The sequence below is a fragment of the Gossypium hirsutum genome, chromosome A08 (genome assembly GCF_007990345.1).
Source record: "Gossypium hirsutum isolate 1008001.06 chromosome A08, Gossypium_hirsutum_v2.1, whole genome shotgun sequence".
Lineage (NCBI taxonomy): Eukaryota > Viridiplantae > Streptophyta > Magnoliopsida > Malvales > Malvaceae > Gossypium > Gossypium hirsutum.
The window spans coordinates 115,641,249-115,667,311 of record NC_053431.1 but is presented as its reverse complement, the minus strand read 5'-3'; the positions used below and the strand labels follow the sequence as shown (position 1 = coordinate 115,667,311).

Sequence of the window (26,063 nt, the reverse complement as noted above, 5' to 3'; positions counted from 1 at the left end):
CTAATTTTTCACATCTAACCCACTAATTGAGTCTTGAAACACAAGGTTTTCCTATCCACACAGCCAGGCACACGGGCGTGCCATAGGCTGTGCACACACCATAGGAGCAGACACTACCGTACGATACGGCCTTGTGAAAACAGAGCAAAAATGTTTCCCCAACACAGGATCCGATAAAGTTTCCACGACCAAATGACATGGCCGTGGGAAATCCTACCAAATTAACACGGGTGAGCTACACGACCTTGCCCACCGAACGTGGTCGAGCCTGTAAAAATAACAAGGGCATGTGCTTGCATACACGGGCGTAGAAGAAGCGAACGAAGTTTGACACGGCTGTGCAGCATGGCCGTGTACACCAATACGCCCAATTTTGAAAACCACGAAACGCACGGGCTAAAATGAAGGCACACGGGCGTGCCCCACGGCCGTGTACCCCAATTTCTCTATAAACACCTATTATTTATTTTATTTTTATCTTTATATTTCGAAATTACTTTTTATTTCCTTTTAATACTATTTTATCTAGAGTTTTTACAATTTTTATTTTTGGCTATTTCATTACGAGTAATTATGCTCCATTATATTTCCTAAAGCGTTCCTGATTTTATCACAGTCATAAAGAGCTCCAAAGTTCATCATTAAATAGGAACTAAAAACTCCAATGGCAAAGGACTTATGGACTAATGAACCTCTACCACCACCGGAGTATCCTCCTCCACTCTCATAATTGCCCTGGTTGATTATTCTCCATAACTCCAACTCAAGGAGTTCATTCATCATTCAGGAAGTTTCACTTCTCTTCCTATCTTATAATTATTTATCTATATTTTTCAATATACCTATCTTTGTACATTGAGGGAAATGTACATCTTAAGTGTGGGGGTCTTTTATATCATCATTAGAAATCCCTAAATTTTGTCTTATTCTTACGTGAATCACTCATATCACTATTAGAATGAATTTAATTAATTTATGATTTTTATTGATATGTCTTGAATTAAAACATAGACATTTCTGCATTGATTGTTTAAACTTTAAGACATTAGGGAATCAAGCATGATAAGTTCATTTTTGAAGAATTATAAACTTTTAGGTTGTTTCCCTAAGTTTAGGTATTATCGTGAGTTGAAATTCACAAGTTTAAACATCAAAAAGTCATAATTTATGTGAGATCTTGAGTCTTTAGAGCATATTTTATTTCTTTCATGCTTACTTTTATTATGAGTGTGCCAGTATTGATTTGTTATTCTAGAGCTTGCTTGATTATGCATGTCAAGACCACACCATTTGATTTGATATGTCAAGATGATAAAGGCACTTACGTTTAACCCACTCACTCCACAAAAGCCTACCTTCATAATTGACCCTTAGTGAACCCCTTTGAGCCTAATAAGCCATTAATTGATTTACCCTCAATATTAACCCATAACCCATTATTATTGAAATCCCCTAATTTGATCCCTATTTTTATCGAGATTTGATTTGAACTAAGTACTTAGCGAGGTTTTGCTCTTCTATGTATTTGACTTGTTCTTAAAAAAAAGTACTTCAACACATATTAGTAGTAATTCGTCATTTTTGAGCTTAAGTGTCAATTCCATATTTTGAGAAGAAGCTTACTTGTATTCAACTGATGACTGGTTATTTTTCTAGCTAGGTAATTTTTTAATTCAATCTCGATTCTAGCCTTTCTTTTAGCTTGTGACCACACCCTCTAACCAAAGCCATGTTACAACCCTCTAAAGACCTTGTTGATTGATGTATCACCTCAATTTATAGTGGTGGAGATTTGATTTTCAAGCAAGCCTATGGTAATAACTTTTCATATTGACTAATGAGTGCTTTAATTGATGTCCTTAAACACCCCGAGTGATTTGAGTGAATCTTTATTGAGGATGTTAAACTCTGTGATATTTTATTCAAAGGTAATCACTTAGATGAGGGGAGACATCTATGTTTTCGTGATAAAATGCTCAACTTGGAATGTTTGAAACTTTGATGTACTTTTAGTCAAATTCTCAATGTATGAATACTTATGGATTATTTTGAGATATTATTGATAGGAATTATAAATTGAGGAGAATTTATTTTGATTGTGAGTTGAGGATTTTGCTTGAGGATAAGCAAACACTTAAGTGTGGGGCTATTTGATAAACCATAATTTATACATATTTTTATTCCATTCTTAACACATTTATGGATAATTTCTCCTTAGATTTGGTGAATTCGATGCTCCTAATTCTTTAATTTCATGTTTTATACTTAGGTGAGCATAGGAGAGGACAAAGAGCGAGAAACGGGCCAAAAACAGAGAAAATAGACCCACATGAGAAATCAAAACGGCATGGACATCCTCACACGGGCGTGTCTCTTTGGCAGGATTGAAGCACGACTTACATAGGTAGACTACACGCACGTGCCTATTCAACAGCCTTGACCACAGGCTGGAGTAATCGCACACAGGCGTGTCCCTGCCGAGCCCAAGTATAACCCTATTCAGAAAAGGCCAATTTTTAGGGCTCTTAGGCATTCTAAAGCCTATTTAAACACCAAAGCAGGCACTTAGGAAGGGGACGCAAAGTAGGAGGCAAGGACTTACTCAAAGGAAGCCGATTGGTCTATCTCAGAAGCCGGATTCATCATCAAGACTGATGATCTCCCTTCAATTTTCATTCAGGGGTGTTGGGTTTTCTTTATGTTTTGTATTCATTATTCTTCTAAGATGTTTTCTTCTATAATCATGAACTAAACCCCCTAAATACCTAAGGGGAATGAAACCTAAGACGGATCTTGTTATTATTATCTGAATTGTATGATAAATATTTGACTTGTTCTTAATTATGTGTTCTTAATTCTTCTTTTAATATTCTAGGATACTGATTCGAGTTAATTCTCTTATTCAGAGGAGGAATAGACCCTATCTAAGAGTAAATTTTTCATAATTAACCAGAGTTGATTGCACGCCTAGAGATAGGGTGATAAGATTTTGTCGGATTAGGGTGAAACCTAATAATGGGATCCATAGATTGAGTTAATGCAATACTAGGTGTTAATTAGAAAGAGTTTTCAATTAATCAACCTAGGGTTAGATGTTATTAGTCTCGAGAGAAATAATAATATAACTTAGGGATTTCTACGGGTCAAGTCAAATGAATAAATCGTCTGATTCAGAGTCAAATAACAAGTAAAGTTTAGGTGGATTTTTCCTTGGGTATTGTCTTAATCAATCGAATTTTCCCAAAAGCTTTTCCCCAATTTCTCTCTGTGCACTCTTAGTTTAGTTAATTAATTTAGATAAACAAATCCCTTAATTTTTAGGCTAGATAATAAAAAGAAAGTAATTACTAGTACTCTTGGTTCTTTTGGGTTCGACAATTCGGTCTTGCTAAAGTTATACTACTGTTCGATAGGTACACTTGCCTTCATCGTGATAATAATTAGTTTCAAGAATGATTAATTATAAATATTTAAAACCTGTCACGAATATCACGTATCAGTGAGGCATACCTTGCTTATATATCTGACTCTGCTCCCAAAAAGCTTTCAGTGGGAGATATTCGTATCGTGAGGGAATTCCTAGACGTCTTTCTCGAGGAATTGCCTGGAGTATGATGGTCGTGAAACTAACTAAAAATTCGACTAAGGCAAGCGCACCTATCGAACAGTAGTATAGTTATGGTGAGACCGGAAATACCGTATCCACAAGGACTAAAAGTACTAGTAATTACTATCTTTTTATTATCTAGCCTAAGAATTAAATGGTGTTTTTAAACTAAAACTAATTATCTAATTAACTAAGATTAGGACAGAGATTAAAGTGGGAAAATACTTTAGGAAAAACTGATGGAGAAGACAATACCCAAGGAAGAATCCACCTAGACTTCACTTATTACCTTTGAATAGAAGATTTATTCACTTGACTTAATCCGTAGAAATCCCTGATTTATGTTAATATCTCTCTCGACACTAAAAACAACTGACTCTAAGTTGATTAATTGAAATATCTTTCTAATTAAAACCCCTATTGTCACATTAACTCGATCTACGGATTCCTTTATTAGATTTGACTCTAATCCGGCAGATTGATGTCATCCTATCTCTAGGATTGCATGCAACTCTGCTTAATTATGAATGATCTACTCTTAAACAGGGACTTTTGCTCCACAGAGTAAGCACATCAAAAACCTAAATTAATACCCTGGAATATTAAAGCAAGGGTTAATTTCACAATAAAAAATAAGAACAAGTATTTATCATATAACTTAAATAATAATAAGATCCGTCTTAGGTTTTATCTCCCTTAGGTATTTGGGGAGTTTAGTTCATAATAATGGAAAATATCTCAAAAGTTGGCAAATAACAAAACATAAAGAAACCCAAAGAACTTCTAGGAAATTGGATGGAAATCTTTAGTCTTGATGTAGATCCTGCTTCTGAGGTGATTCCGATGGCTATCCTTCAGTATTTCCTGCCTTCTACCCTGCGCATTCCTCTAATCCTCTCCTAGGGTGTTTATATATACATATTTTTGAATAATCCACAAAAATATGTATATATTATGGTTTATCAAATATCCCCACACTTAAGCTTTTGCTTGTCCTCAAGCAAAATCCTAAACTCACAAATAAAATAAATCCTTCTCAACTTATAATTTTCATTAATAATGTTCGAAATAATCCACAAGTAATCATATGTTAAGAGCTTAACTAAAAGAACATTAAAGTTTCAAACAATCCAAATTGAGTATTTCAATAATAAAATCATAGGTATCCCCCTTTATCTAAGTAATCACCTTTAATTCCAAATTGACAAGTTTGACATCCTCACTAATGATTCACTCAAATCACTCAAAGTGTTTAAGGTTCAATAATTAAACACTCAATAGTCAAATATGAAAAGTTATTACCATAGGCTTGCATGAAAATCAAATCTCCACCACTATAAATGAGATGATACACAAATCAAAAGGTCTTTTACTGGGTTGTAATGGGGCTTGGGTTAAAGGTGTGGATAAAGGATGAAAAAGAGGGTTAGAATCGAGATTACCTTAATAGATTACCAAACTTAGAAAAATATAGCTAATCACTGAATTACAAACAAGTGCTAGAATTAACACTAACCAAAACTAATGAAGTGAGCTTTTCTCTCAATATGATAACTTATCCAAGATCTTTAGAACAATATGTAACTGAATGAATGTATGATTTTTTTTAAGAATAAGAACAAGTATGAAAAAAACCTAATAAAAAATAACTCAATGACTAGAATGAACGAAAATAGCTAGGTAACTAATCAAATCAAATCTCGATAAAAAGTAGTCAATGGAAAGGGAGAAATTCTTAATGAATCAAAAAAGATTAAGTTGTGGATTAGTATTAAGGCGAAAATCAAGAACTAATAGTTAAGGCTCAAAGGGGTTCACTAGGGGTCAATTATGTGGGTAGGCTTTTTATGGGGTAAATAGGTTAAAACCTAAGTGCCTTTATCATTTTAGTATATTAAATCAAATGTGTGGTCTCGACATGTATAATCGATGCAAGTTCTAGAATAGCAAATCAATGTTGACACACTCATAACCAATAAAATAAGTGAGCAAGAAGGATATATGCACTAAAAAGCTCAAAATCTCACAAAAATTATGGGTATTTGATGTTAATCCTGTAAATACAAAACTTCAAGATAATACCTCATTTCAGGGAAACAACCTAGCAATTTTAATTCTCAAAAGTCAACTTATCATGCTTGATCCTCTAGTGTCTTAAAGTTTAAACAATCAACGCACAATTACCTATGATTTAGTTCAAAACATATCAATGAAAATCATAAATCAATCACAATTCACTTTAATAATGATATGAGAAAATTATTTGAGAACAAGATAAAAATTCAGGGATTTTTTGATAATCATATAAATAATCTCCCCATACTTAAGATGTACATTGTCCTCAATGTACAAAGATAATAGCAATATAAGCATAATGTCAGAAGAGAAGGAGAGAAGCAAAATTTCCCTGAATAATAAAATAATAAAAAGAAAAATAATAATAATAAAATAAATAGACTCAAAAGTCCTCATCATCAAAGTCTTGAGTCGGTGGCATTGGAGAACCAATATAGAGGTGGTGGCAAATATGTCGGAGAGTGGCATCGATTCTGTCAAATCGCTCGAAACATTACTGTTCAAAGTAAGTGAGTCGCTCGGATATATCTGTCAAAGTGGCGGTAGGAGAGCGGTGACTCGGTGGCGGTGGTGGGTGTGGGTCCTCATGAGGGGGAGGAACATTATTAGTAATGTCCTCTGGCTCATCCTGGTCATTAGAGTGGACAAGTCTGTACTGAGGGGGGTCAACTCCATTGCATCGCTCTATCATCCTCATGTGGATCATGCTAGAAATTCCTTGAGGAGACATCTGGCCGACTAGTGTGAGTGTCGATGACATCTCTAGAGTGTCGATGACATCTCTAGAGTGTCGATGACATCTCTAGAGTGTCGAAGAGGCTGAAGTGTCGAGCGAGGTGAGTCACATAGGGGCCAAAGCAGATGGGACCCGTTCTATGGCGATCTGTCTAGTGGCGAAAAGCAAGGGCAATAAAATATGTTAAATCAAATCATGGCCAGTCGCCATGCTCCATAAGAAGTATGCGTTGGTGCTGCTAACAACACCAGTGCTCTCTCTCCTCCCAGTCAAGGTATGGGCCAAGATGGCGTGGATGTAACGTAGTGCTGGAGGAAGAGAAGTCACCTTTGAGTGACTTGCGTCATAGGGAACAATACTTGCTGTAAGGTCGGTCCAACAGCAAGAGGGCGAGTAGTGTATGTGACGATGAAGTTGTAAAAAATTCTCGGAAGCCATGAAATCCTCCGTGTAAAGGCCCAAAATAGCTCCAAACTCTGGTACACTCATATGCCTGACGAGTCCACCAAGTCTAAAAATGATAGTACCCACCTCATCATGTGTATTCATCACATGCTGTAGATGGAAAGTAGTGCAAAATTCCAAGGTGAGCTCCGAATAGGTGGGCTCGATGATTGTAAAGAATCGATCCCACGGGGTAGTATGAAGATGGAATCGAACAAGGTGAGAAAGTTGGACCTGCTCCAAAGCGGCCCACCCCTAATGGTCGTACTCGAGGGAGCTAGAATAGGTCGTCCTATGGGCTGGAAGAGAATCGAAGTAGCGAGTGACAAGCTTTAGTAGAGGCGCTCAGGGAGGTTGCGCCAGGACCCTTCCGCTTTTTCGAAGCGAGGACGGAAACCTTCTTACCTCGTGTGTTTGTCATTATAGGCCTGCAAAATTAGAATAAGGGATTAACAAAAATTCAACATTTAAATAGAATCCAAATAATCCTTAATAGTAATCTATTCCTAAAACTGAATTCGAATATTAAAATCATGCAAAATTCAAAAGTGAAATATCAAATGACTAATAATCTAAAAGTAAGATGCAATGAATATAAAAAAATAAGTAATAAGTCACTATACTATACGCATTAGCAGGAGACAGATATGATTGAAATAATGAACTAATTATGGAGTTTCTCAAAAAATAGCAACAATTAAACTGTAATAGAGTTAGCCTAAGCTAATCTGCAACAACATAGACATCAACTCAAAGACATAATAAGACAAAACTAAAGTGCAGAAAAAAATAGAGATAAGGATAAATAAATCAAATGCATAACATAATAATAATAATATTAATACTTATAATAATAACAAAATCAACGAGAAGGAGTAATAGGGGACCGACGGTGGGCGATGATGGCCGGAGTAGGAACGGCGGTGGAGTAAAGGGGCAGTGTACGCAAGGCATGAGAGTGGATCTTAGGTTCGGACGGGTGAAAGGAGAAAGGGGAAAGAGGAAGAAACGAAGAGAAAGGGAAAGGGGAACAGGGTCTGCCGGCGGGGAAGGCGACTGCTGGTGCGGTCGACGTTGGGGGAGACACAGTCGAGGGGGCTTTGAGGGCTGCAGCGGCTAATGGGGGCTTTGAGAAAGAAGACAAAAGTGAGGGAAATTTTAGGGTTTAAGGGTTGAAAGGGGGACACAGACTTGTGAAACTCGTGCTGGGCCACACGGCCGTGTCACACTCCCGTGTGGCTCAAGTTTAGCCCGTGTTTATTGCGAAAATTGAATGCCCAATCATCACACGCCCTGAGGACAAGCCCGAATGCCAGGCCATGTGGGTCACAAGGCCGTGTCCCATGTTGTTCGCTTTACCCAAGCCCGTGTGGCTTCCCACACGCCCGTGTGTCCAAACACACGGCCGTGTGCCTTACCCGTGTAACTCTCTGACTTATTTAAAATTTAAAAATATAACTCCAGTTTTTACACAGCCTAAGACATGCCCATGTGTCCAAATCGTGTGGTCCACACGGTCGTGTCGCACACCCATGTGGATTTATCGCCGGCCGTGTGCATGTCAATTTTTGGGAAATTTCAGCCCTATTTCCACATGGTTGTGGACATGCCCGTGTGTCCAGGCCATGTGGGTCACTACTCCTACATAAATGAAAAATAGCTAAAATAAACTAGTTAGTGGTGTTAGTGCTCGGGTTGCCTCCCGAGAAGTGCTTATTTAAAGTCTAAGCTCGACTTACCTCAATTCCGTGTGATTACGGTGGATTGAAGAGTTGAAATTCCTCACCTTTTCTATCAATTTTATTAAAATAAGGTCTAAGTCGAGTATTATTTACCTTGAAAGTTTCGAATTCAGTGTGTGTTACCTCGGCTGTACCATGTGGGAAGGTTTTCAGTACCATGAAGGGAATTGCTCCGTTTGTATTGTGCTCTAAAATAGCAATTCGGGGGTCCTTTTCATCTAACAATACCTTATCCCCAACCTTAAATTACTTTTTTTCATCCCTACGCTCATCATGGCGTTGCTTTGATTCCTCGCGTGCATTTGGTTTCTCCTTGACATGTGTCCACCATTCATCTAGTTCATCAATTTGTATTCTTCGTTCCTCATGACTAGTTCTGTTGTTGTCACATGGGCTAGAATGTGGCTCCATCACGTTCTTCATAGGGGTTTCTTGAAAAGAAGTTTGAGCCATAATATTACTCGAGTTAACAGAACTTAAACAATCGTCTCGATTACTAGAATATTAGAAGAATCACGAGCTTGAAGTGTAATCGTAACATCTCCTATACGAAGTATCAATTCACCTGTGCCAACATCTATAATAGTTCTAGCAGTTGCTAAAAGGGGCTTTCCTAAAATTAAAGGTACGTCACTATCCTCATCCATGTCTAGAATAATGAAGTCAACTGGGAATATAAATTTATCAGTTTTGACGAGCACGTCTTCAATAATACCCCTAGGAAATCTAATTGTTTCATCTGCTAATTGAATGCTCATCCTAGTTTGTTTGGGTTTCCCAAGACCTAGTTGTTCAAACATTTTTATAAGGCCTGACATTAATACTCGCCCCTAAATCAACTAACACATTGTTAACATTCGAACTACCAATTAAGAAAGGAATCGTAAAACTCTCTGGATCTTTTAACTTGTTGGGTAGCTTATGCTGTAGAATGGCTGAGGAAATTGCGTTTAGTTCCACATGCGACATATCATCTAACTTTCATTTAATAGCCAAGAGCTCCTTTAAAAATTTCACTGCGTTTGGCATCTGCGAAAGAGCTTCAATAAACGGTAAGTTAATATGCAACTTTTTTAGTAATTTAAGGAATTTACCGAATTGTTCGTCCATGTGGTCTCTCCTTGTCACCTTAGGGAATGGTACACGAGGTTTATATTTCTTGCTTACCGGTTTTTGTGTACCATTGCTTGCATAAACCTTACCTTTATCTTCCACATTGTCTTGCCTCGGTTTCGGTTCAGCTTCAACTAATCCTTCATCATTTTGCATAGTAATAGCATGAAGTTGCTTCCTTGGGTTAGTTTCAGTGTTGCTTGGTAGGCCATCTTGTGGTCGTTCAGAGATCAACTTAGCAAGCTGTCCTATTTGAGTTTCGAGCCCTTGTATCAATGCTTGTTGATTCTTAAGGGCTGTTTTGGTATTCTGGAAACGAGTTTCTGACATCGAGATAAATTTTGTAAGCATCTCTTCAAGGTTCGATTTCTTCTCTTGTTGGTAAGGTGGTTGTTAAAAGCCTGGGGGATGTTGTGGCCTTTGATTTCCTTGACCACCCCATGAGAAATTGAGATGGTTCCTCCAACCTGTATTATAAGTGTTACTATATGGGTTATTTTGAGGTCTAGAGTTATTACCCATGTAGTTGACTTGTTCCTTCTCAGTGCTAGGGTGGAAGGATGGATAATCTGTGTTGTGTACTCCTCCTCCAATTGAATCACTCCTCATCACTGTATGTACCTGAGTAGAACCATACAAACCATCAATATTTTTCTTTAAAAGTTCTACCTGGTTAGAAAACATGGTGACCGTGTTGAGGTTAAAAACACCGGCTGCTTTTGTCGACTTTGTTCTCATGACTTGCCATTGATAGTTATTCAGTGACATCTCTTCAATAAATTTATAAGCCTCTTTAGGTGTTTTATTGTTTAAATTTCCGTCGGTGGCTACGTCGATCAGTTGCCTTGTTGAGGGATTCACACTGTTGTAAAAAGTTTGAACCTGCAACCATAGAGGTAACCCATGGTAAGGGCACCTTCTCAATAAGTCTTTTTATCTTTCTCATGCATCATAAAGAGTTTCTAGATCCATCTGTACAAAAAAAAGATATCATTCCTCAATTTAGCCATTTTAGCTAGCGGGAAATATTTTAGTAAATTTTTTTCTGTCATTTGTTCCCAAGTAATGATTGACCCTCGTGGTAACAAGTTCAACCACTGTTTAGCCTTATTCCTCAATCAGAAGGGAAATAATCGAAGGCGAATGACATCGTCAGAAACGCCATTGATATTAAAAGTGTCGTAGAATTCCAGAAAATTTGTTAAATGAGTGTTTGGATCCTCGTCCTGCAAACCATCAAACTGAACAAACTGTTGTATCATTTGAATCATGTTAGGTTTGAGTTCAAAATTATTTGCAACAGCAGCAGGTCTAACTACACTTGACTCAGCTCCTGTTAAAGTAGGTTTAGCGTAATCATACCTAGTAAGAAGGAGCATGATTCTGATCTACTGGATTAGCGGCAACCACAAGAGGTAGCGGATTATTCTGATTTTCAGTCATCTCCTCGATTGGAGTATGGGTGACATCTTCTTGCCCGTCCTCTATATATTGTAAGCTTTGCCCTATTTCTCTTTGGTTCCTACGAGCTGTGCTCTCGATCTCGCTATCAAAAAGTAAAGGTCCAGACGGGTTTTTTCTAGTCATAAACTATAAAAACCTGCCAGAAGTAAAGAAAAGAAAAATTAGTAAAGAAAATTTAAACAAAAAATAAAGAGTAAATTGCAATAAGAGTAAAAAAGGCTAAAGTAATAAAAATTAAGTGTTCCTAATATCTTAGTCCCCAACAACGGCGCCAAAAACTTGATGGTCATGAAACTAACTAAAAATTCGACTAAGGCAAGCGCACCTATCTAACAGTAGTATAGTTATGGTGAGACCGGAAATATCGTATCCACAAGGACTAAAAGTACTAGTAATTACTATCTTTTTATTATCTAGCCTAAGAATTAAAGGGTATTTTTAAACTAAAACTAATTATCTAATTAACTAAGATTAGGACAGAGATTAAAGTGGGAAAATACTTTAGGAAAAATCGATGGAGAAGACAATACCCAAGGAAGAACCCACCTAGACTTCACTTATTACCTTTGAATTAGATGATTTATTCACTTGACTTAATCCGTAGAAATCCCTGTTTTCTGTTAATATCTCTCTCAAGACTAAAAACAGTTGATTCTAGGTTGATTTATTGAAATCTCTTTCTAATTAAAACCCCTATTGTCGTATTAACTCGATCTATGGATTCATTTATTAGATTTGACACTAATCTAGCAGATTTATGTCATCCTATCTCTAGGATTGCATGCAACTCCGCTTAATTATGAATGATCTACTATTAAATAAGGACTTTTGCTCCACTGAATAAGCACATCAAAAACCTGAATTAATATCCTGCAATATTAAAGCAAGGGTTAATTTCACAATCAAGAATAAGAACAGCAAGGGTTAATTTCACAATCAAGAATAAGAACAAGTATTTCTCATACAACTCAAATAATAATAAGATCCGTCTTAGGTTTTATCTCCCTTAGGTATTTGGGGAGTTTAGTTCATAATAATGGAAAACATCTCAAAAGTTGGAAAACAATAAAACATAAAGAAACCCAAAGAACTTCTAAAAAATTGGATGGAAATCTTCAGTCTTGATGTAAATCCTGCTTCCGAGGTGATTCCGATGGCTATCCTTCAGTATTTCCTGCCTTCTACCCTACGTGTTCCTCTAATCCTCTTCTAGGGTGTTTATATAGGCTTTAGAATGCTTCTAAACCCTCAAAAGTGGCCTTTTTCGAGTAGAATTAGACTTGGGCTCGACAGGGACACGACCGTGTGCCACGCACATATGAAGGGGCTCAGGCCATGTGCAACTCTGACTTGGTTTAATGTTAACATGGCCATGACACACGGGCGTATGGATCACCCGTGTGTAAGTTCCTAGGTCGTGTGAAACACAGATTTAGGCCAATTTTTCCGTTTTTGGCCCGTTTCTCGCTCTTTTTGCTATCTTAAGCTTTCCTAGGTATAAATCATGAAATCAAAGGATTAGGAGCATCCAATTCAATGAAACTAAGGAAATATCATCCATAAATATGCCAAGCATGGGGTAAAAATATGTATATATTATGGTTTATCACAGTACCTTTGGATACAGAGGTGGAGTTTGGAATTGATTTGTTACCAGGTACGGCTCCAGTATCCATTGTGCCCTCACGCATGGCATCGAAAGAACTGAACAAATTAAAGGCACAACTTCAGGAACTTCTAGATAAAGGATTTATTCGATTGAGTGTGTCTCCGTAGAGGGCACTGGTATTGTTTACTAAGAAAAAGAACGGGTCAATAAGAATGTGCATTGATTATAGAGAGTTGAACAAGTTGACAACTTTATCGACCAGTTTTGAGGAGTGTCCATCTTTTCCAAATCAATCTACGCTCTGGTTACCATCAACTTAAAGTCAAAGAGACTGATGTGTACAAAACTGCCTTTAGGACTCGTTACAGACATTACGAGTTTCTAGTAATGCCTTTCGGTTTAACGAATTCCCCAACAACATTTATGGATTTAATGAATCGGGTGTTTCAACTGTAAAACTAAAACTACTCTAAAACTGAAATTGAGCATGTTGATCATCTTCGTATTGTACTTAAGATACTCCGAGAAAAATAATTGTATGCCAAGTTCAGTAAGTGTGAGTTTTGGTTGCAGGAAGTCGCCTTTCTGGGTTATGTGGTGACAGCGAAGGGGACCCGAGTTGATTTTAAGAAAGTAGAAGCTATTTTCAAGTGGAAATAGATGAAAAATGTATCTGAGCTTCATAGCTTCTTCGGTTTAGTCGGTTACTACCAAAGGTTCGTCGAAGGGTTTTCTCTAATTGCGTCACCTCTGAAAAACCTATTGTATAAGAATGCCCCATTTGTGTGGGCCGAGGCACAACACTCTAGTTTCAATGAACTCAAGTTTGTTCTGACACAGGCTCCTGTTTTAGTTCAACCGAAATCGGGTCGTGAGTTTGTGGTATACAGTGATGCTTCACATGTCGAGTTAGAATGTGTGCTTATGCAAGACGGTAAAGTGGTCGCTTACGCGCAAAAACAGTTTAAGACACACAAGGGTAACTACCCTACGCATGATCTTGAACTAGCTGCGGTCGTGTTTGCTTTGAAGATCTGGAGACATTATCTATATGGTAAAATGTACATTATTTATACTGATCACAAGAGTCTCATAATTTGTTAACCCAAAAAGAGTTTAATCTTGGGCAGCATCGATGGGTTGAGCTACTTAAAGATTGTGTGATAGAGTACCACTCGGGCAAGGCTAATGTGGTAGCTGACGCCCTTAGCCGTAGAGCAATGACAGATCTAAGAGCAATGCTCGCTCGTCTGAGTTTGGTTGAGGACGGAGGACTGTTGGCAGGATTACAAGTTAAACTGATTTGGGTAAAACAGAGTCGAGCTAAACAACTGAACGATGAGTCCTTAGTGCAATGATTGTAACATGTTGGTTTATACAAGAATTCTGATTTTAGCTTGAATAACGATAATGTGTTATGCTTCAAGGGTCGAATTTGTGTACCGAACAATAAGGAATTAAGGCATTCAATCCTACAGGAGGCGCAAAATAGTCCCTATGCTATGCATCCTAGTGGGAATAAAATGTACCGAGATCTCCAAGAACTTTACTGGTGGCCTGGACTAAAATGGGAGGTAGCCAATTTTGTGTTCCATTGTCTGACGTGTCAAAAGGTTAAGGTGGAACATCAGTTGTCGTCCATATTACTTCAACCAATTAAAATTCCTCAGTGGAAGTGGAGCGAATAGCAATGGATTTTTTTACAGGGTTGCCTTTAAACTCCACTAAGAAATATTCGATTTGGGTCATCGTTGACTGATTGACCAAGTCAGCTCACTTCATTTTTATCCTAACAGATTACTCCTTATAGAAGTTAGCAAAATAGTATATCCCCGAAATTGTGAGACTACACAGGATTCCAATCTCGATCATCTCAGACAGAGATCCACAATTTCCATCTCAAATCTGGAAGAAACTCCATGAGGCTTTAGGCATTCGACTTAATTTCAGCACTGCATACCATCCTCAGACCGATAGACAGTCGGAGTGGGTCATTCAGATTCTAAAGGATATGCTTTGGGGTTGTGTGATAGACTTCAGAGGTAGTTGGGAGGAGTACTTACCGTTAGTGGAGTTTGCATACAATAACAGCTTCCAGTCAAGTATTCAAATGGCACCCTACGAGGCCTTATATGGTCGTGAGTGTTGTACTTTGCTATTTTGGACAGAATTAGGAGAACGTCGGGTACTGGATCCGAAGCTGGTTTCTAAAACTGAGAACACTATGAAAGTAATTAGAGACCGACTAAAATTTGGATCTGGTCGGCAAAATTAGTATGCTGATTTAAAAAGAAAAGATATTGAGTTTTCTGTTAGCGGCCAAGTTTTCTTGAGAGTGTCACCATGGAAAAAGGTCCTTTGGTTTAGATGCAAGGGCAAGTTAAGCCCGAGATTCATTAGACCTTACTATATCCTGAAATGTGTCAAACCTGTTGCTTACCGTTGGAGTTACCGCCAGAGCTGGATTGGATTCATGATGTGTTTCATGTCTCGATGCTGAGACGATATTGGTTGAATCTATCACATATTGTTACTGTCGACGAGAATAACGTTAAGATGTTGAGGAAGAAAACGATTGCTCTAGTGAAAGTTATATGGTGGATCCACGGTACGGAGTAAGCCACGTGGGAATCCGAAGAATCAATTCGACGGTTGTATGCATATCTATTTGACTCAGGTAATTTCAAGGCCGAAATTTTTATTAGAGGGAGAGATTTGTAACGCTCCAAATTTTAAGAGTTTAATTATGAGAATCTGAGTAATTAATTTCTATATCTTTGGTTTTGTGCTCTACTTCTGGGTCTAAGATCTGGAGTTTGAGTTGTGTTATTAAAAGTTTTATTATTTTAAAACAACCCTTATCCATGTATTAGGTGGTTAAGTGCAATTCTGGGTACATCGGTGTCAAGAATGAGCCTGTTGGTTCATTGGTTAAGCATCTGTCTGTATTCTATCTAGTTCCGAGTTTGAATCTCATCGTATTTGTTAGAAAACATATATTTTTTTGTATATGCCAGAAGGGGTGGTTGTTATTTTAAAACATTTTACGAAAATGTTATCGTTCTTTTTATTTTGCTAATATTTTTCTTCTTTGTTTTTTTTGTTCCTCCTTTTATTTTTCTTCTTTTCTGCAAATAATTTTATGTGAATTAGGAAGTCTTGTTGCTTGTAAGGTCGATTTTGAGTAAGCTCCACTGTGATTTTCTTTTTTTGTGATTTCCATTGTGTTAGCACTTTTCTGTCAAAATGGGATTTTGCTCGTTTTCTTAACGTTATGTTAAATACTCAATTGGTTACTTGTTTTAGGCAAGGATATTGCAAGATACATTAATCCACTGTGTTAGTCTGATTTCTCCTGTTTCGTGTGAGGCGAGTGTGCGAATTGAGCTGGAATTGCATCGAATCTCTCGACATAATCTTAGCTGTGGGTTGATTTTGCTAAATAATGAAATTGATAGTGTAATTGGTTGTTGAATGATTAATTAGGTTCCAGGTAGTCTCCGTATTGTTTCCCCGTCAAAATAAAATTAGGTGCATGTCGGAAACTTTAATTTCGCATGTTTCAGATCGTCGAAAATGATGGCTATCGATGCCACACGAGCAACAGACACAGGCGTGTGTCTGGTCCATGTAAATCACTATTTTTGGTATAAAAGCCACATGGGCAGGGACACGGGTGTGTATCTAGGCCGTGTGAGTTACACATGTATGGACACGGGCATGTGTTTGGTCTGTGTAAATCACTATTTTTGGTATAAAAGCCATACGAGCAGGGACACGAGTGTGTACCCAGGCCGTGTGAGTCACACATGTATGGGCATGGGCGTGTGTCTAGGCCATATATCTCACTGTTTATGCTTAAAAACTACGCACCCAAGGTACACGAGCATGTGGCTAGACCGTATGGCAGGTCATCGGGCCTGAAAACTGTCTTTTGAGGCCAAGAATGTTACTTACCCCTGATAATGGTTTCCTCAATGTATGAATAATCGAATTTGATGTTATGAAAATTTTTTGGTACACTAGGTCTAATCCGTGAGTAACCTAATTGTATGTGCGCTATGATATCTACTCTATTATGGAACTATCTTAGTTAATTGTATAATGACTTAGAATGACTGAGCATGTGTTATGGGTATTTATGTTCTGCATTGGCATGTGTTGGGGTGTGTGAAGGGGGAAGGAGTCTGTAACACCCTTCACCTGTTTTCACTATCAAAATAGGGTTACGAGGTATTATCGATCAATACACATCATTTATCATACAAAATACATAGATTTATGCATTAATATTCAAATACCATGCAACACATTCACATTATTAACATCATTTATAAGCTAACTCTCATGGCTATATTCACAGCCAAAATATCACAAGTAGGCGATACATGTCATATACCATATGTACAATACAAAAGTACACACTTAGATGTCCGATAGTGCGATGATGTTCCCGACAACTCCCGGATCCGAGCTAGCTTTCATTCACTATAAAACATAGAAAAATAACACAAAGTAAGCTTCATCGAACTTTCTCATGTCTCATAACATGATCAATACCATTTCATCGAACTTTCTCTATTAAATACTCAAATAGGTCATGTACGTACCTGTATCGTCTCGTATGAACCTCTTTCTCAACCACATCATTCATTGATCTATTGAACCATTTGGAATAGAAATTGAATATTTAAGAATCTCAATCGATAAGTACCTATACCATGGCCCGTAGCCAAATCAAGGTAACTTATCCTGGAGTACCTATACCATGACCCCTAGCTAAATCAAGATAACTCTTCTCCAAAATACCTATACCATGGCCCATAGCCAAATCAAGGCATCGCTCGCACTCAAAGAGCCGATATCATGGCTCGAAGCCAACACAATAACCTAATGACATGTCATTGGCATCCTAAACTATTCCTAAGTTTCAACCGGGAAGTTACACTTTTCGATTTCATCTGTAACACCCTGAATTTGGGCCTAGAAGTTTTGGGCCTTGAGCATAGGAGCGGTTGAAGGCAGCTTATAATATTCTGTTGTGCATGCAAATTTCGTTAATGAAGGCTTGTTTTAGTGGTTAAGTGTGTTGAGAAGTGTTGGAGAAGTCCTGGGTTTAAACCTGGACTCTAGCAAAAAATTTGGTTTAAGGTGAATCAAACCCTGGGTGTAGTAGGTAGGCCTTAAGAATATTGTTGGAGAAATTGTGACACAAAAAACCTTATGGCTTAGTGGCAAGTGGCGTGTGGAGCATTTGAGGGGAGGCATGGGTTCGAATCCCATAGCAAGCAAAGAGCATTTATTTTGCTAACAGGGGGCGGCAAGAGTTGGTGTTGAATTTAAACTCTGATGTTGGAGGGATCCCACATCGGGAAGCTAACATAAGAGTGGATGGGAAGCTGGCTTTAAATAGAGAGAACCATGAGGAGAGTAAATGTACCTTTCTGGGCTGATCCCTTTCGCTTTATGGCGTGCTCGTTTCGGTTGGGCGTCGGCTAAGAGTGCTCGGAGCGTGGATTAACTCCAGTCTCCAATCAGGTGTGTATTTATCACTACTCTTGTTGTTGGATGGCTACTTCGGGCCGCGATGGGCCGAAAGGGGCCATGTAGGCCCAATGGGCCTACGGGCCCAATTGGATAAGTTGTTTGATTGTGTAGTAAATATTGGACTAGGCTAGGTGAATCGCATATCTGTGGCTAGGTTTGGGCTAAAAGGGCCACACGAGCGTGTGGGCCCATTTGGGCCGAGAATAGGCTTTAGGCCCATTCGTATTGTTATCCATGTTTAGAATACTTTAGTTTACCAATTACTGAAATGTCCTCGACTTGTAAAATTACCAAAGTACTCTCGATTTACAGAATTACCGTTTTACCCCCAGTTTACAAAATTACTGTTTTGCCCTCGATTTATAGAATTACCGTTTTACCCTCGATTTGTAAAATTACCATTTTACCCTCGATTTATAGAATTACCGTTTTACCCTCAGTTTACAAAATTACTATTTTACCCTCGATTTATAGAATTACCGTTTTACCCTCAGTTTATAGAATTACTGTTTTACCCTTGATTTACAGAATTACCGTTTTACGCTCGATTTGTAAAATTACTGTTTTACCCTTGATTTACAGAATTACTGGTTTACCCTCAGTTTACAAAATTATCGTTTTACCCTCGATTTATAGAATTACCGTTTTACCCTTGATTGTGAAATTACTGAAATACCCCTGTAGGGTAGAATTTCTGAAATACCCCTATAGGGTAGAATTACTGAAATACCCTTATAGGATAGAATTACCAAAATACCCCTCTAGGGTAGAATTATCGAAATACCCTTGTAGGGTAGAAATACCGAAATACCCCTGTAGGGTAGAATTACCGAGATAGTAGGGGATTTCACACTGAGTTTTCGTAAACTCACCCCGTTTATTACCCTTTCAGGTAATTTCCAGCCTTAGATGGATCAGGGTTGCTAGGGGCTCGGAGGAAGCCACACACATTGTTTATGTTACAGTTTTGATTATTACCTTTAAATTATTTTATGTGGGTTGTAGTAAAGCCGTTGTAATTTTCTGGATTTCAAATTTGGAATTTTATTTATTGTTCTTATAATTGCTAGTATTAGAACACGATTTTCCAAATCAACTACTGTTATTCAAAACATCACGTAACCGCAATTGTTCTTAAAGTAAGTTTCCACAACTACCAAGATTTTTACAAAGTTGTTAAGAATGTTATTCAGCTGAGGTTTTCTAACAAGGTTTAAAAAGGGTATAAGTTTTTAATTATTAAGAAGGGTTTTTAATGGAAACATGGTTTTCGAAAAACACTTCAATGTGACACGCCAAGTTCGAGCCAAACTTCCAGGCCGGGTTTGGGGTGTTACATCATCATTGAACACATCTGTAGTGTCGTATTCACAATTCAACCATTATCCGTAATCTCATAATCATAGTTTATGCAATATCAAAGCATTTAACATATGTTTATAATGAAATTATCACATACGAACCTACCTTGTATTCGGAACTAACGGATCGAATCGACTATTCGATAACCTTGGTTTTCCCCCGATCTGAATGTGAATTCTTTCTTTCTTGATCTATATGTATTCAAAATTAACTTATTTAATCATGCATTCGCTCAATTCAATCCAAAAAGACACATTTGGGCATTTTTCCATGTTAGCCCCTATACTTTCACATTTATTCAATTTAGTCCCTATTTCATAATTACACAAAATTCACACAATTTAATTTAACCCATGCTTGACCAAATTTCATAGGGACCCCTATCAGCCCAAAACTTTCATTTGTTACACATTTCAACCACACAATTATCACATTTTACAAATTAATCCCTTTTTGACATTTTTGTCAAAAATCACTTTACAAAACATGAAAATCTATCATCAAAAATTCAAATTACATCATTAAACACCAAAGAACACATAAACTCATCAATGGGAACTCTCAAAATATTTTAACAATTTCAAAATTAAATGTACGGGCTAGCTAGAACACAAAGCAACAATTACAAAAACATAAAAATAATCAAAAACTGAGCTAAAATCGTACCTTAATCAAGCTTAGAGCTGGCCGAATATCTCAAGCCCTAAATGTCTTTCTTCTTCCTCTTATTTTTAGTTCAAAGTGATGATAATATGAAGAAATTTTCTTTTGTTTTATTAATAATAACATTATTTATCAATTACCAAAATTAACCTTAATTATAAACATTTATAAACATATAATGGATGGCCATAATTGTCCACTTACACTACCAATGGTCTAATATTATCATAAGGACCTTTGGGTTACTAAATCATAGCAATTAAACACTTTTAACAAATAGAATTCAATTTTTGCATTTTACGCGATTTAGTCTTTTTTTTTCTCAAATTAACCATCCAAACAATAAAATTAGCTCACGAAATTTTCACACATATCAAATAACATGCTGTAAAAACATAAAATAATATTAAAATTATTTTTCGACATCGGATTTGTGGTTCTGAAACCACTGTTTCAATTTAGCTAAAACTGGGCTGTTACAATTCTCCCCCCTTAGGCATTTTTGTCCCCGAAAATCTTACCAGTGAATAGGTTCGGATATTGTTTTCTCATAGCATCCTCGGGTTCCCACGTAGCTTCTTCAACCCCGTGTGGATGCCATAATACTTTCACTAATGCAATTCTCTTATTCCTTAGCTCTTTGTTGTCACGAGCTAAAATTTGAATCAGTTCTTCAGCATATGACATATCTGGTTGAATTTCAACCTCCGTCGGGGAAATGACATGTGAAGGGTGGGATCGATATCGTCGAAGCATTGATACATGAAACACATTATGTATTTTCTCTAACTCAGATAGTAAAGATAGTCAATACGCCACTTGCCCAACTCACTCGGTAATCTCATACGGCCCAATGAATCGCGAACTCAATTTTTCTTTCCAACCAAATCGCAATATCTTTTTCCACGGCGACACTTTCAAAAACATTTTATGCCCGATTTGAAACTTAATATCTTTCTATTTCAAATTTTCGTATGATTTCTGTCGATCTAATCTCACTTTAAAATTATCAAGAATTACTTTTACTTTCTCTTCTGTCTCTCTGATCAAATCAACTCCGTGAATCTTACTCTCGCTAAGCTCAGTCCAGTACAACGATGTTCAGTAATTACGACCGTATAAAGCTTCGTATGGTGCCATCATAATACTCTATTGGAAGCTATTATTGTAAGCAAATTCAATCAACGATAGATATTTCTCCGAGCTACCTTCAAACTCAAGAATGCAACATCAAAACATATCCTTATGTATCTAAATAACTCGCTCAGATTGACGATCTGTTTGAGGATGAAATGCAATGCTAAAATGCAGCTTTGTACCTAAAGCTTCTTGCAATTTCTTCCAATATCGCGAAGTGAATCTCGAATCACTATCCGAAATCATGGATAACGACACTCCATGCAATCAAACCATCTCTGAGATATATAACTCAACTAATTTATCAAGCGTAAAATCTGGACGAATTGGAATGAAATGAGCTTCTTTCGTCAATCTGTCAACAACAACCCAGATCGCATCTTTCTTTCTTGGAGATAAAGGCAAACCTAATACAAAATCCATTATCACTTTATCCCACTTCCACTCAAGAATCATAATAGGCTGTAATAAACCTGACAGCACTTGATGCTCAGCTTTGACTTGTTGACAAATCAAGCATTTTGAAACAAATTCTAAAATATCTCGTTCTATGCCGTGCCACCAATAATGTTGTTTCAAGTCATTATACATTTTTGTGCTTCTCGGATGTACTGATAAACAACTATTGTGTGCTTCGTTTAAAATCTTCTGAATGAGCTCATAATTTCTTGGTATACATATTCTATCACAAAACATTAAATAGTCATCAGACCCTATCCGAAACTCTAAATTAAAAGTCAACTCACACTGAACTCGTTTTGCTTACAATTCATTATCAAATTTTTGAGCCTCACAAATCTGCTGTAGAAATAACGGCCTCGCTTTCAACTCAGCTAGTATCGAATCATTGTCAGACAAAGCTAACTGTGTATTCAAAGCATGTAAAGCAAATAAGAACTTTCGACTCAAAGCATCAGAAACTACGTTTGCTTTTCCCGGATGATATTCAATCACTAAATCATAGTCTTTTAACAATTCTAACCGTCTCCGCTATTGCTTTCAAATCCTTCTGAGTCATCAGATATTTCAAAATTTTGTGGTCAGTATACATATGGCATTTCTCACCAAACAAGTAATGACGCCAAATTTTCAATGCAAACACTATCGCAACAAACTCTAGATCGTTTGTCGGATAATTCTTTTCGTGCAGCTTTAACTGTCTCGAAGCATAAGCTATAACTTTGCCTTCCTGCATCAAAACACAACCCAGGCCATTTTAAGATGCATCACTGAAAACTACGAATTCTTTACCCGACTCAAGTTGAACAAACACTAGTGCCTCTGTCAATAACGCTTTCAACTGTTCGAAGCTCTGCTGACACATTTCTGTCCACTCAAATTTAACATTTTCTGAAGTAACCATGTCATCAGAGTTGCAATCATTGAGAAGCATTTCACAAATCGTCTATAACAGCTAGCTAGTCCCAAAAAACTATAGACTTCTAATATGTTTCTCAGAGACTTCCAAACTATAACCACAGAAATTTTGCTCGGGTCAACTCTGATACCCTCAGCTGAAACTATATGTCCGAGAAAACCAACCTCTCATAGGCAAAACTCACATTTGCAGAACTTTCCAAACAACTATTTATCTCTCAAAGTTTGTAACACAATTCTCAAATGTTTGGCATGCTCTGATTCATCTCGAGAGTAAATCAAAATGTCATCAATAAACACAACAACAAATATGTCTAAATACGGCTTGAATATCCGGTTCATCATGTCTATAAAAATAGCAGGTGCATTTGTTAATCTGAAAGGCATAACAAGAAATTCATGGTGTCCGTATCTTGTTCTAAAGGCAGTCTTTGGCACATCAGAATCTTTAACTCGCAACTGGTAATAACCCGATCTCAAATCAATTTTTGAAAACATCGTTGCCCCTTTTAACTAATCAAACAAATCATCTATTCTTGGCAAAAAGTATTTATTATTGATTGTCACTGTTTTGAGCAGTCGATAATCTATACACATTCTCATCGTACCATCTTTCTTTTTCACAAATAACACCGGTAAACCCCAGGGAGAGAAACTTGGTCTAGAAAAACCTCTATCTGTCAACTCTTGCAACTGACCCTTCAAATTTTTTAACTCTGTCGGAGCCATTCTATACAGAGCTATCGATATCAACGTTGTACCTGGTACTAATTCAATACCAAACTCAACCTCTCTGATAGGTGGTAAACCCGGTAACTCTTCGGGGAATACATCTGAATACTCGCACACAACTGGTACTGATTCAATCTTTGTTTCTGTGACATTTGTATCAAGTACATAAGCAAAATAAGCTTCACATCCCTTTCTCACAAATCTCTTAGCTAACATAGATGATATCACAGTTGGCAGACTGTTTAGATCATCCGATTCAATTCTAATAATCTCGTTATTCTGACATTTCAGTTCAATTATCTTTCATCTACAATCCACTATATCATTATGCATCATTAGCCAATCCATACCCAAAATCACATCAAATTCATTGAATGACAACAACATCAAATTAGCCAAAAAATAAAAATCCTGATGCATTAACGAACAATTCTTGCAAACTTTGTCAACCAACACACATTTGCTTAAGGGGTTCAATACTCTAATAACAATTTCAGTAGACTTTACAGGAAAAGTCATTCTAGATACTAAATTCATACATATATAAGAATGAGTTGATCCTGGATCTATCAATGCAATCACATTAGTATCATAGAGAGTGAAAGTACCAGTAATAATGTCTAGCGAAGATGACTCCTCCCGTGCACGGATAGCATAAGCTCGGGTAGGTGCTCGTGCCTCTGATCTTATAATAGAATCTCTTATAACACCTCAGTTACCACTCGTATTTCTAGTGTTTTTGGGTGGTCTCCCTCTAGTAGTCGTATTACTCAATCTCACATTTTGAACTTTATCTTTCTCATCTAGCTTAGGACAATCAAGGATGAAATGATCTAATGAACCACATTTGTAACAAGCTTTATTACTTTTATTCCAGCATTCCCCAAAATGTCATCTCCCACAATACTAATATTCAAGTTTGCTGTCTCTCACACTGCCAACACTCACTACTGATGTCGCTTGAGCTTTAGAACCTGAGTACTGTTTTCTACGATCTCTATTAGAATATTCATTTGAAGCATTTGGAAGAATATAAGAATCCCTAGATTTTTTCAATGAAGATTGATACAGCTTATTCATCGATCTTTTTCTCGAGTCTCTAACTTTTGAATCTACTTTTCTCTTTTCTTTGCTAAGATCTTCAGCTTTACAAGCCCTTTCAACCAGAACGACAAATTCTTTCAATTCAAAAATCCCGATTAATAGTTTTATATCTTCGTTCAACCTGTCAATGAACAGTTCACACATAATCTCTTCAATAGACACATACTCTCGAGCATACTTGTTTAAATGTACGAATTCTCTTTCATACTCAGTGACAGCCATTTGGCCTTGTTTCAACTCTAGAAACTCTTTATGCTTCTGATCAAAGAAATGCAGACTTATGTACTTCTTTCGGAATTCAAATTGGAAAAACTCCCAAGTAACCCGTTCTCTAGGAACCACAGATATCAACGTTTTCCACCAATGGTACGCATTATCTCTCAGCAACGTTACAACACATTTGATACATTCCTCAAGAGTACAAGACAATTCATCAAATACTCGAATCGTGTTTTCAAGCTAGAACTCAGCTCTATCCGTATCATCAACAATAGTAGCCCGAAACTCTTCAGCCCCATGTTTCTGAATCATATCTATTGGCGGCTTGTTCAATCGTATCGGATTTATAACTTGAGGAATAATAGGGATTTGTTGAGGAACAGGTGGGGTGGAGGTTGTTAAGCAACCGGATTCGTTCGAATAAACTCCATGAACCACTTATTCATAATTTAGAAGAAGGCTTGTTTAGCCTCTCCCTCGTGGCTAATTATTACAGGTCTAGAGTCAAATAATGCTACCCTTTGATTAGGAAGAGCCGCGTTACTCTTTAAATTATCAGCTATAGCTCTTTCAGGATCCATTACTATACGAAAACACAATTTAAGCTGTCAGGAATCATCACACTATCGCAGAGTATATATGCCATGATAGCTAGACTCTCACACACACTATGTTAGTCCTAGAATCGACTTAACCGTAGCTCTGATGCTAATAAATGTAACACTCCTCGCCCGTATTCACTATCAAAATAGGGTTACGAGGTATTACTGATCAATACACATCATTTATCATACATAATACATACATTTATGCATTTATATTCAAATACCATTCAACACATTCACATTATTAACATCATTTACAAGCCAACTCTAATGCGTATATTCACAACTAAAATATCACAAGTAACCTAAACATGCCATATACCATATGTACAATTCAAAAGTACACACTTAGATGTCTGATAGTGTGATGATGTTCTCGACGACTCCCGGATTCGAGCTAGATTTGATACACTATAAAACATAGAAAAATAACACAAAGTAAGCTTCATAGCTTAGTACGCTTGTATGCGATTAACTTAATTCATCAAATAAATACAAAGCAACCAATTGTAAATAACATATCCAT

At 37.1% G+C, this 26,063-nt stretch overlaps 1 non-coding gene across 1 annotated transcript; it reads left to right on the top strand.

Annotated features, from left to right (window-relative positions):
- Window positions 1–10,616: 10,616 nt before the first annotated feature.
- Window positions 10,617–10,722, top strand: LOC121205175 (small nucleolar RNA R71). Its single transcript, XR_005900260.1, has one exon. It is a non-coding gene; the product is annotated as a small nucleolar RNA R71 (small nucleolar RNA).
- Window positions 10,723–26,063: the final 15,341 nt, after the last annotated feature.